The 12,233-nt window shown below is 34.5% G+C and overlaps 1 long non-coding RNA gene across 4 annotated transcripts; it reads right to left on the bottom strand.

Annotated features, from left to right (window-relative positions):
- Positions 1 to 2,202: 2,202 nt before the first annotated feature.
- LOC124888672 lies at positions 2,203 to 11,689 on the bottom strand. 4 transcript variants are annotated; one of them, XR_007047312.1, is made up of 6 exons: positions 11,547 to 11,689; positions 10,354 to 10,450; positions 9,789 to 9,832; positions 2,846 to 2,924; positions 2,536 to 2,627; positions 2,203 to 2,431 (listed from the first exon to the last, which is right to left on the bottom strand). It is a non-coding gene; the product is annotated as an uncharacterized LOC124888672 (long non-coding RNA). The 4 variants fall into 4 exon arrangements; XR_007047310.1 differs by having other exon boundaries at positions 10,354 to 10,418; positions 11,547 to 11,661; XR_007047313.1 differs by lacking the exon at positions 2,846 to 2,924 and having other exon boundaries at positions 11,547 to 11,688.
- Between the last annotated feature and the right edge of the window lie 544 nt (positions 11,690 to 12,233).

The raw sequence follows: 12,233 nt of genomic DNA, 5'->3' as shown, positions 1-12,233 counted from the left end.
AAGTGAATGAAGAGCTTTCAATAAGTTCCACTAGTGATGAGGTAAATTTAGATCGATCGAAAATTATGGTGGATAAATTTTTTTTTCATATAATGTTGCACTAAATATCATGCAAGACAATGAGGACCTTGAACCTCTATTTATAGAAGATGTCAACGAAGAAAAGATTGGCCAAAATGGCAAGAGGCAATTCAATCAGAATTGAACTCACTTGCTAAGCGGGAGGTTTTTGAACCTGTAGTCCAAACCCCAGATGGTGTAAAACCAATCGGCTATAAATGGGTCTTCGTACATAAAAGAAGTGAGAAAAATAAAATTGTAAGATACAAGGCACGCCTTATTGCACAAGGATTCTCTCAAAAACCCGGTGTTGACTATGAAGAAACATATTCACCTGTTATAGATCCAATAACTTTTCGATACCTCATCGGTCTAGCTGTACATGAAAATCTTAAAATTCATCTAATGGATGTGGTTACAGCTTATCTTTATGGTTCACTTGATAATGATATTTATATGAGAATCCCAGAAGGATTAAAAATGCCTGAAGCATATAGTTCAAAGTCTCGAGAATTATTTTTTATCAGATTACAAAGATCGTTGCACGGTCTAAAACAATCAAGGCATATGTGGTATAATCGCCTAAGTGAGTACTTGAAAAACGAAGGATACATAAATAATAGCGATCCATGAAGCAAGTAGAGAATGCATATGGTTGAGATCAGTGGTACATTCCATCAACGAAAGATGTGACCTGAAACTCGATATCAAGGTACCCACTGTCATATTTGAAGATAATGCAGCATGCATATCTCAATTAAAAGGAGGCTTTATAAAGGGAGATAGAACGAAGCGCATTCGCCAAAGTTATTCTTCATGCACGATCTCCAGAAGAATGGTGATATTGATGTGCAGCAATCCGCTCCAGTGACAATCCAGCAGATTTGTTCACCAAATCTTTACCAACTACAACCTTTGAGAAGATGGTACACAGAATTGGGATGCGAAGACTAAATTGGTTAAATCGAAGTCTTCATCAGGGGTAATAATACGCGTTGTACTCTTTTTTCCTTAACCAAAGTTTTTATCTCACTGAGTTTTTCCTGGTGAAGTTTTTAATGAGGCAACACTCAAATGCGTATTCAAAAAGTTTCTTTTTCTTTTACATGGACATCCAAGGAGAGGTGTTGTAAAGACACATGCATATCCATGTATCATTTTTGGATGTCATGTGTTCTCTTAATGTAAGTAGCAAAGGTTAAGTCATACTTAACCTCTTAAGTTGGATAAAAATTCTCCATATGCACTTTCCATTTACATACTACTCCTTGTTGCTTCCTTTACCTAATTTATATCAAAATCCTTCATTTAATGGCAACAAACTAACATGTTGAAATCCCTCGTTCCCAATATAGACTAGATGGTGGACGTCCATACACACCAGACCCAATATTTATTATGCAGCAGCTGCTACAATATTTGTGTAAGGATAGTTATTAAAAATTGTCATAAATATTGATACGTGTAATAGTTGCCTGGGGCGGACCTACGTATGTTCAAGTGGGTTCATATGAACTCACTTCGTCGAAAAATTACACCATATATATAATCAGTCTTTAAAAATGTACAAGATATATTAAAAATTACACAAATACACAATTTATGTTTCCAATATTACAAAATATCCCAACTCCCTAAACATATTACAAAAATCTCAACATATACATAGGTCGGCTATATTATGCCTATTAATAGGGAGAGAGAGTAAAGTAATTAAAAAAGTGAGAGAGTGTGTAATTACTTTCAAAAGGATTGATATTTATGTTATTTATACATATATTAATTTTTTAATCCATTTTAAAAGCTAATGCTTCTTAGCCCAGTGGTAAGGTGGGTTCAAGGTTTTTGATAGGTCCGAACTTCCCGAGTTCAAAACCCACCAACAACCTTTTTCGCTCCATTTTCTTAAATGTTAGATAATGTTTTCTTTTGAATTTTTTTTTATTATTATAATATAACTTTGGAATTTAGTTAATCAAAATTTGTTTGTTTATTTCTCTGGGTATTTAATTTTTATATATTTGAACCCACTTTCCTGAGCGGGATCTATGTTGTTGTTGTACATTTGAATCCACTTGGTGAAATTCCTGGATCCGCCACTGATAGTTGCTAAAAGGCTGCTAATATATATACACACAGATATTAGCAAAGGTAACAATTAGTAAGGAGTTGGTAATATATATAAACATGCATATTGTTTATATACATTATATTCACGATTTCACTATCGTTATTTACATATTTATATATTTTTATAGAAGTTGGTATCAACAAAAGGACAAGCAATAACAGAGTTTGTTACGATGTTCGGGGTAGTCATCTTATTCTTTATTACTGTTTCGATTTTACGATACCGTGGCTGACAAAATACCTGTGATTGACACGAAAAATGTTTCAAGTCATGAAAATGTAGAATGTAGTAAGAATGGAGCATTAATGTAGTAAGAATAAAGTATGGTTAGCTGCATCACATACCTTGTTAAAGTATCAAGCGTCATGCATATTCTTGTTCATCTTTTATTCGCAAAAAGATAGCACACTGAGATTCACTTCACCACAAAAACTTCCTGAAATATCAGGTGTCAAAGTAGACTGAATCTTAAGAATGGAAAACTCATACCCAAATTGAAGGGAGATGAAAAATATCAAACTCTGAAGTTTTGACTTTGAGATTCCTCAATGAAATTGAAAAGTGAAAATTCTTAGGAGAATCCGAAAATTCCTAAATGAAAGAAAATGGAAATAAAAAGATGAAGATTTTGACAGAAATTAAAGAGGAGCAAACCTCAAATGCAAAGTGAAGAACCTACGTGGTGGCAACAGTCATCAAAACACGTAGAATACATATTAAATGTATCCATCAGCTAATAAGATAAAATGATTTAAAGATTTTAATCTCCTTATATCAAAATATTAAGAGTCAAACAGAAATAGAAACACTAAAATAGAAAAAAAAAAATTATAAAATAAGAAAGGGGGAAAATGAATTTGTTTGCAGAGGTTCTTCATTAGTAAATGAACATCTACAGCCAAGGTCCTTAGTTGGAGCTTGGTATCTATACTTTTATCTGGTTAACATAAGTGACTATCCAAAACATCATGCATATCCTGTCTTCCATCTCTTTATTCTAGCTGGATTCCCAATGATATTGCTCTAAGTATCTATAGACTCCTATAAGTTAGGGAAATATATCAGCCTAGGGTGTGTTAGGTGCGAAGGAAAATATTTTCTAAGAAAATAAGTGAATTTTATAATTTTTTCTTGTATTTGGTATGTAAACAGAAAATTATCCTAAAAATATTGGTATATAATCAAGATAAACACTATAGGAGATAGGAATGGAGAAGATGTCATCAATATAAAATATCACTTGCGGAACTTATCTTTTCTACTTCTGAGTAAATTAAAACCACATGACAGAGGGAAAATACAAATTCAAGTGGGCAAAGAGGGCTGCTTCAAGTATTAGTTTCTAATATCACTCGTTTTAAAGTGATTTAAATGTAAAGAAATAATTTTGTTGGGTAGCATCAATATTTTGCTTATGGCGAGGCCAGGGTGATCAAGGGTGAATGTAACTTTGGAATCTTGGATTCATTTGAATTCAATGCCTTTATCATAGTACAAATATATATATAAATTCACTCAAATTACACAAATAATAGAGTTGAACTTCTAACTTTAAAAGTAAAATGCATTCGATGCAAAAAAATGTTGTTTGAATTCATGTAGCTTACTAATCCTGGATGTCTTTGAGGGTGACAGGCGGAAGAGGAAGCTGCCAAGTAGTTGAAGGATTTCTGTATCTTTTTTATGACAAACAAATCCATCTAACGCCAATACTCTGTGTCAATTGTAGCTACCGAAACTCAGGATGATGGCCTGCACTCTACTCCTCTTTATTTAAATACCAGAGTTAGTTTGGTTGATGCAGAATTCGAACCTGTGACCTAAAACTTCGCCAATTGAAGTAACCTCGGTGGTAGAGTAGGCTATTTGAGTCCCATTTATGAGTATCAACACATTTGACAATAGAAATATACAATTTTATCTACTTCATGCACTATTCTCATAGCCTAAATTCACTAATAAACTTGGCAGGAAGGACAAATTGACATGGATGCAAGACTTCCTCAAGGCCATTTCAGATCTCAATCTCATTCCGGAATTCACACTTGTTAGCTACTTACTCGGTATGAATAATATGCCTACCATCCACAGAAGTCTTTTGTCTTTTGCTATACTAACTTATTAATAAGTCTTATTTTTATATTATTTGATTCTCAAAATCAACTCTTCAAAGTGATATATAGTCAGCAATCTATCAGTCAATTAGACAAAATATAAATGATTACAAAAATTAAAAGCAAGCATATACAAATACAGAAAATGAAGTAATGAAAAAAAAAATCAACTCTATAATGTGATATATAGTCTATCTCTTAGTCCATTAGCAAAAAAATATGAATGATTACAACAATTAGAAGCAAGCGCACAATAGATTCTTGTGGTTCGGCCCTTTTTCGAACCCTGAGCATAACGAAAACTTTAGTACACCGGACTATCCTATGATACAATTTATTTGATTATTTATTTATTTATTTTTACTAATGTTTCTCACACAATATGCCCTATTTTCTAAATTCTAAAGGGCTACCATTTTTCTTGGTATCAAGTACAACAACAAAGATCCTAACCATGTTACACATTCCTATTGTTCTTTGGTGAAAATTGAAATGTAGAAGCAGTGATTGTGTTAGAATATGAATAGGAATAGCATATTGAATTCTACTTAGAAAGGGATTGCAATGTAGTGTCCTATTAAGAATAGGATTGGAATGTAGTGTCTATAAATAGGGTCTCAATGTAATAATTTAGATACAACAATTCAATAATATTTTCTCTCATATTTTTCACATGGTATCAAAGCAGGTTTTGTGAGAAAATTTATGGAAAGAAAACTCAATAAGACAGCTCGGTATTTCAATTTCCGGCGACTGTTAAGTCCAATTTGAGCCCTCATCTATTTTTCAAGTGTTGTGTGCGAAAACCAACACCACCACAAGGTGAGAAACACCCGGGCGAGCAAACCCCAGTGCTCGAATCTTATCTCTGGCGATCCACGCGCCGCCGGAACTTTCAAATCTGCGCCTCATGCACTTCGCGCACCGGCGCATGCGGTTTATTCCGGCCAGTTTCCGGCCAAGTTTTTTTTCCAGCTAGGTCACCACTTCATTGCTAGGATGTACCAATAGTTTTTTCTTGATTCTGACAAGTCTTTCAAGATTTCGATCATCGGAACCCTCCGGCGACTTTTCCGACAGTTTCTTTTTTTAGTAACCTCGCTTATTCATTCCGAGGCTGCTCATAAGATTATTTTCTGATTTCGAGCAACTTTTGAAAATCAGATTTTATATCCGAGGACTTTTTTTTTTTTTCCCAGGCCAAATTCCAATAGTATTTCTTTTTCATGATTAAATCTGAATCTTAATAAGGAAATCAAAAACTCAGATGTCAGAGCTTATGAAGAATCAACGAAGGAAAGGTCGATTTGGAAGATCTCGACCTAGATGTAGTTATTGTAAAAGGCTTGGACATACTCGTGGCATATGCTATTCTCGACCTAAGTGTAGTTATTGTAAAAGGCTTGGACATGCTCGTGGTATATGCTATTCTTTGCATGGTCGACCATCCAAAAATGTTCATATTGCTCAGTCTAACACCACAGGTGATCAACGTGTATATTTATCTGACAAGGAATATAATGAGTATCTTCAGTATCAAGCAAGTAAGCATATATTTCTACCAATAGCCTCAACTGTAAAATCTCCTACCTTTGGATCATGGGTTGTGGACTCAGGTGCTTCTGACCATATTTCTGGTGACAAATCACTTCTGTCTGATATTGTTTATTCACAATCACTTCCTGCTATTACTTTAGCTAATGGAATTCGAACAGAGCCAAAAGGAGTTGGACAAGCCAAACCCTTATCTTCTTCCACTCTAGACTCTGTTCTTTATGTCCCTAATTGTCCTTTTAATCTCGCATCTGTTAGTCGTTTAACACGTGCCCTTACTTGTAGTATAATTTTTTTATGATTCTTTTCTAATGCAGGATCACAAAACGGGACAGACAATTGGCATAGTACATGAATCACAGGGCCTTTACCATCTTACCTCTTTAAATTCCTTCACAGCATGCTCCGCTACAGATCCTCCCGACCTTATTCATAAATGTTTGGTACATCCTAGTCTATCCAAGCTACAAAATATGGTGCCTAGTTTGTCTAGTCTATCCACATTAGATTGTGAGTCGTGTCAACTTGGGAAACACACCCGTGCTACTTTTTCATGTAGTATTGAGAGTCGCTCAGAGTCTATTTTCTCATTAGTTCATTCAGATATTTGGGGTCCTAGTAGAGTCAGTTCACCCTTAGGATTTCGTTACTTTGTTACTTTCATCGATGATTTTTCAAGATGTACTTGGGTTTACTTAATGAAAGATCGTTTCGAGTTATTCTCTATATTCAAAAGTTTGTGCTGAAATACAAAATCAATTTGGTGTTTCTATTCGTGATTTTCGTAGTGATAATACCTTAGAATACTTATCCTCCCAGTTTCAGGAGTTCATGACTCATCAAGGGATCATTCACCAAACATCATGTCCATACACTCCTCAACAAAAAGGAAAAATAGACATCTTATTGAGACTGCTCGCACTCTTCTCATTGAATACCTTGTTCCACTACATTTTTGGGGTGATGCGGTCCTCGCATCTTGCTATCTCATTAATATAATGCCATCATCTTCGATCCAGAATAAGGTTCCCTGTTCCATACTATTTTCTCAGTCACATCTCTACTCTATCCCCCCTCGCGTTTTTGAGAACACATGTTTTGTTCATAACTTAGCCCCAGGAAAGATAAATTAGCCCCTTGTGCTCTCAAATGTGTCTTCCTTGGTTACTCTCGAGTTCAAAAAGGGTATCGATGCTATTCACCTGATCTGGGTCGCTACCTTATGTCTGTTGATGTCACATTCTTTGAATCTCAACCTTTTTATACATCTTCTGATCATCTTAATATCTCTGAGGTTTTACCCATACCTCCAGTATTACCCACACCAATCTTTGAGGAATCTATGGTTACTTCTCCATCTCTAACTACAGTACCACCACTTTTGACTTATCACCGCCGCCCACGTCCAGTATCAGTCCCAGTCCCAGATAATTCATGTCCTGCGCCTGATGCTTCCCCTACTACGGACCTGCCTCTTCCTAGTCAATCAGTTACACTTCAAAAAGGTATGAGATTCACTCGTAATGCTAACCAACATTATACTTTCTTGAGTTATCATCATTTGTCATCACCCCATTATGCTTTTGTATCATCTTTGTCCTCTATTTCCATTCCTAAGACTACAGGTGAAGAACTTTCTCATTCAAGATTGAAACAGGCTATGATTAATGAGATGTCTGCTTTACATACGAGTGGAACTTAGGAGCTTATTTCCCTTCCTGTAGGTAAATCTACTATTGGTTGTCGTTGGGTTTATACAGTCAAAGTTGGTCCAGATGGTCAGGTTGATCGGCTGAAGGCTCGCCTTGTTGCCAAAGGATATACACAGATATTTAGGCTTGATTATAGTGACATTTTCTCTCCCATGGCTAAAATAGCATCTGTTCATTTTTTTCTCTCTATGGCTGTCGTTCGTCATTGGCCTCTTTATCAGTTGGACATTAAGAATGTTTTTCTGCATGGTGATCTTGAGGAAGAAGTTTATATGGAGCAACCACCTGGTTTTGTTGCTCAGGGGGAGTCTAGTATCCTTGTATATCGATTGTGCAAGTCACTCTATGGTTTGAAACAATGTCCTCGAGCCTGGTTCGAAAAGTTTAGCACAGTTATTCAGGAGTTTGGCATGATTCGTAGTGGAGCTGATCATTCAGTGTTTTATCGCTATTCTGAACCAAATCTGTGTATTTATTTAGTGGTCTATGTTGATGATATTATTATCTCCGGCAATGATCAAGATGGTATCACTAACTTGAAGCAACATCTCTTTCAGCATTTCCAGACTAAAGACCTTGGTAGATTGAAATACTTTCTAGGTATTGAGGTTGCTCAGTTCAGCTCAGGTATTGTTATTTCTCAACGCAAGTATGTTTTAGACATTCTTGAGGAAACAGAATGATGGAATGTCGACTCATTGACACTCCTATGGATCCAAATGCTAAACTTCTTCCAAGACAGGGGGAGCCACTCAGTGATCCTGAAAGGTATAGGCGGTTGGTTGGAAAGTTGAATTATCTTACAGTGACTAGACCTGACATCTCTTTTCCTGTGAGTGTTGTAAGTCAGTTTATGACTTTCCCCTGTGATAGTCATTGGGATGCAGTTGTTCGGATTTTGCAATATATAAAGTCATCTCCAAGTAAAGGACTACGCTTCGAGGATCGAGGCCATGAGCATATCATTGGATATACAGATGTTGATTGGGCAGGCTCACCCTCTGATAGACGTTCTACATCTGAATATTGTGTTTTAGTAGGAGGTAATTTCGTGTCCTGGAAGAGTAAGAAACAGAGTGTGGTTGCTCGATCTAGTGCCAAAGCAGAATATCGAGCAATGGTTGTAGCAACTTGCGAGCTGGTTTGGATTAAGAAATTGCTGAGAGAATTAAAATTTGGAGAAACTGATAAGATGGAACTTGTATGTGATAATCAGGAAGCCCTTCATATTGCATCTAATCTAGTATTCCATAAGAGGATCAAGCACATAGAGATTGATTGTCACTTCATCAGAGAAAAGATACTCTCAGGAGATATTGTAACAAATTTGTGAAGTCAAGTGATCAACTTGCAGATATCTTCACCAAGTCCCTCACCAGTCCTCGTATTAATTACATTTGTAACAAGCTTGGTACATATGACTTGTATGCACCAACTTGAGGGGGAGTGTTAGAATATGAATAGGAATAGCATATTGAATTCTACTTAGAAAGGGATTGTAATGTAGTGTCCTATTAGGAATAGGATTGGAATGTAGTGTCTTTAAATAAGGTCTCAATGTAATAATTTAGATACAACAATTCAATAATATTTTCTCTCATATTTTTCACAGATTGTTTGTAGAATCTCAATAACACCAAATGTAATAGCTTTCAGGAAGGTATCAGGTAAGTGATACTGGCCAAGTGGCCAAGAAACTCATTTGAAATTTTGTCAAGACTTGTGCAGCATTAAAAACTTGCAATATCAAAGAATTTCAAGGACTAAAAAAGGAAGGGAGGATAGGACTTGCCTCCTGAATAGAAAGGTTCTATGTTGCTTAAGCATTTTGATATGTTTTCTAGAGAAAGTAGATTCAGATTCTAATTTACATCTCAACAAATAAATTTAACACATGAAAATTGATCATGTTATAAAGTAGAGTACAATTCCACCAATCAAACGGTTAAGATTATGCAAACAAAGAACCATAGAAGTATAGGATAAGAAAGCATCAGCCTGAGCTAAAAAGGTGAAAATGAAAGTCGGATTATATATTAAAATCACTAAATCCTTTCAGATCTGAAGCGTTAAAACATAAATGTCTGATTATGGAAAAAGCATCCAGAAAGCCAATAAGTAGATAGGTGAATCCGAGAATATCAATCAAACTAAGAGACGGGAAAATTAAAGCAGCTAAACAATAATAATCAAAGCAAGTGAAAGAATGATACGTACCAAAGTTGAGGAGCCTTGACGTTCAGAACAACACGAAGAGAAACCTGAAAAAAATAAATCATTATTAACAATTTATCTAACATCTTAAGCAACCTATCTTGTGTATAACATCTTACTGCTTTGTTAATCGCGCTTCAGGCTTATGTAATTGAACAACCAAATTTTACGAAAACAAATAAAGTATTTAGTTTCTTAGTAGAATATTTAATTGGCACCAACTAAATTTAAAGAATGATATAAAAGGAATATCTTATGTCCCAATGGTTGAAGTTTGTAGTAGCTTTACAATGAAAATATATTAAAGATATACTGGAATTATTAAATGAACAGCACAATTATATTTTTGCTTGATGAAAGGTTATAGTATATATGTAAGACAATATACATTCTCATGAGGAAAAAATAAAATAACAAAGAAGACGAATAAACATGAAAGATTTTGTCGCGCACATACAGTCCATTAATGAATCATGAGAGATTCGTCCATCAATCCATTCTTTACAGAGATTAGATGTGTCATAGCCCATAATCTTAAAGGAAGGAAAATGACATCGTCTCTACTTACCAAACAGTTTCTCGGAGCTCCGTTTTCCAACTTCAGATCGGTTCAGCTACCATCCAAGTCCTCCACTGTCAATTTCAGATGCGCCATAACCCATAATCTATAAGGATTGTGAAATTTCTATAGTAAAAGTAAAATATTTTTTCAAATATCGTAACGAGTCTAAGGCTACAGAAGCCTTCGCCAACTTTGATAGGCATAGCATATCAAGCAAACAAAGCAAAGAGCTTACCTTTTCTTTCTATTAGAGTCGCGAGTAGGGATGGCAATGGTGCGGTGCGGGTGCGGTGTGGGTTTTAAGATATGAGGGGCGGTGCGGGTTTTAAGTTGTGTGGGGCGAGTTAAAGTAAGTTTTTTTTTTAAATGGTGCGGTGCGGATTGCGGGTATATGCGGGTTTAAATTTAAAAAAATAATAAAAATTAGTATTGTTCTCGTGAAAATACCTAAGATTATATGTGTTCTTTACTTAAATTTTATAATACTTAAAACGACATGCATAACACTACAAATAAATAATTTTATAGTAGCTTTTTTAACATCTCTTTTATTTGAATAAAAATATGATATTTGATCATTACTAGTACACGTTATACTTTTTGACAATTTTTTTAGTGAAAAGTGATATAATAGAAATTAGTTATTATTTTCTAATTGTAGATTTGAAAATATTATGATTTTCAATGGAGTTACAAATTTATTTATTTTTTTTAAAATGGGGCGGTGCGGTTATGCATGGGTATGAATGTGGGACGGGTTTATACGAGTTTAAAGGTGATGCGGTGCGGTTTTAAAACTTGCGGGTTTAAAAAAATGCACCACACCCACACCGCACCATTGTCATTCCTAGTCGCGAGCTTGTTATAGTCGTAACATGTCGTTCAAGAACTTCTCAGCAGGAAGAAAACAAATTCAAATTGAAGGAGATTTTAACAAAACTTGAGTTGTTATCTCAAATTTTTTCCTAATTTCAACTCTTCTCAGATTTTGACTCATTGAACAAAATCAAAGTCCAAAATATTTATAAATTTATGCAACCAAATCTAAAAATTCGCAGGAAAATTGCATATGAAGAAAATTATTTTTGAAGATGAGGTAAAGTATGAAGGAAAAACATATAAAGATCAAATTTGTATAAATCAAATCTAAAAATTGAATGAAAAAAAAGAAAGAGCAGGAAAAAGTGAAGGAGAATTACCTTGCGATTCGAGCAGTATGTTGGAGAGAAGTTGTGAATGATGAATATTCATTTCCTACTGCAAATCTGATGAGGGCTGAAAAGCCAAGGCTGCCACGTATATTAAATTAGAGGATGTTTGGGTAAGCTTATTTTTTATTTTTTATTTTTGGGTTAAAATGGCTTTTGAGCCATTTTTAGCTTTTAAAAGTGTTTGGTAATTTTCAAAATTGCTTTAAAAAGGTCAATTTTGTTATAAATATATTTACATTATAGTGAATGTTTATCAAAATCTATCAAGATCTACTTTAATATCTATTAGGATTTGAAGCATCCGTCTTTTACTCAGCATAGGAGTAAATTTTTTCTATAAATAGAGGAATTTTTTTCATTGTATTTACAATCATATAATTTCTCATCCTCAAGAAAAGAAATAAGAACTACTCTCTCTTCTCTCTACTCTTGTTCTTTATTCTTTGTTACTTTATAACACGTTATCAGCATGAGACTCTGCCAAATATGTGAGATTATAAATCTGAAGGATTTCAAGGTTAGTAATTCTTCATGTTATCTTTATTTTGCTACTATTAATATAATTATTATTGGATTTGAGTAAAAACAATTAGTTTGGAACCATTTATATTTTAAATTTATTCCTCAAAAATAATATTATCAAAAATATGATAATATGTTGGATTCAAGTCTCAT

The sequence above is a fragment of the Capsicum annuum genome, chromosome 11 (assembly GCF_002878395.1).
Source record: "Capsicum annuum cultivar UCD-10X-F1 chromosome 11, UCD10Xv1.1, whole genome shotgun sequence".
In the NCBI taxonomy this organism is placed as follows: domain Eukaryota; kingdom Viridiplantae; phylum Streptophyta; class Magnoliopsida; order Solanales; family Solanaceae; genus Capsicum; species Capsicum annuum.
The sequence above is the reverse complement of the archived record's forward strand: the minus strand, read 5'-3'. Positions and strand labels throughout refer to the sequence as shown.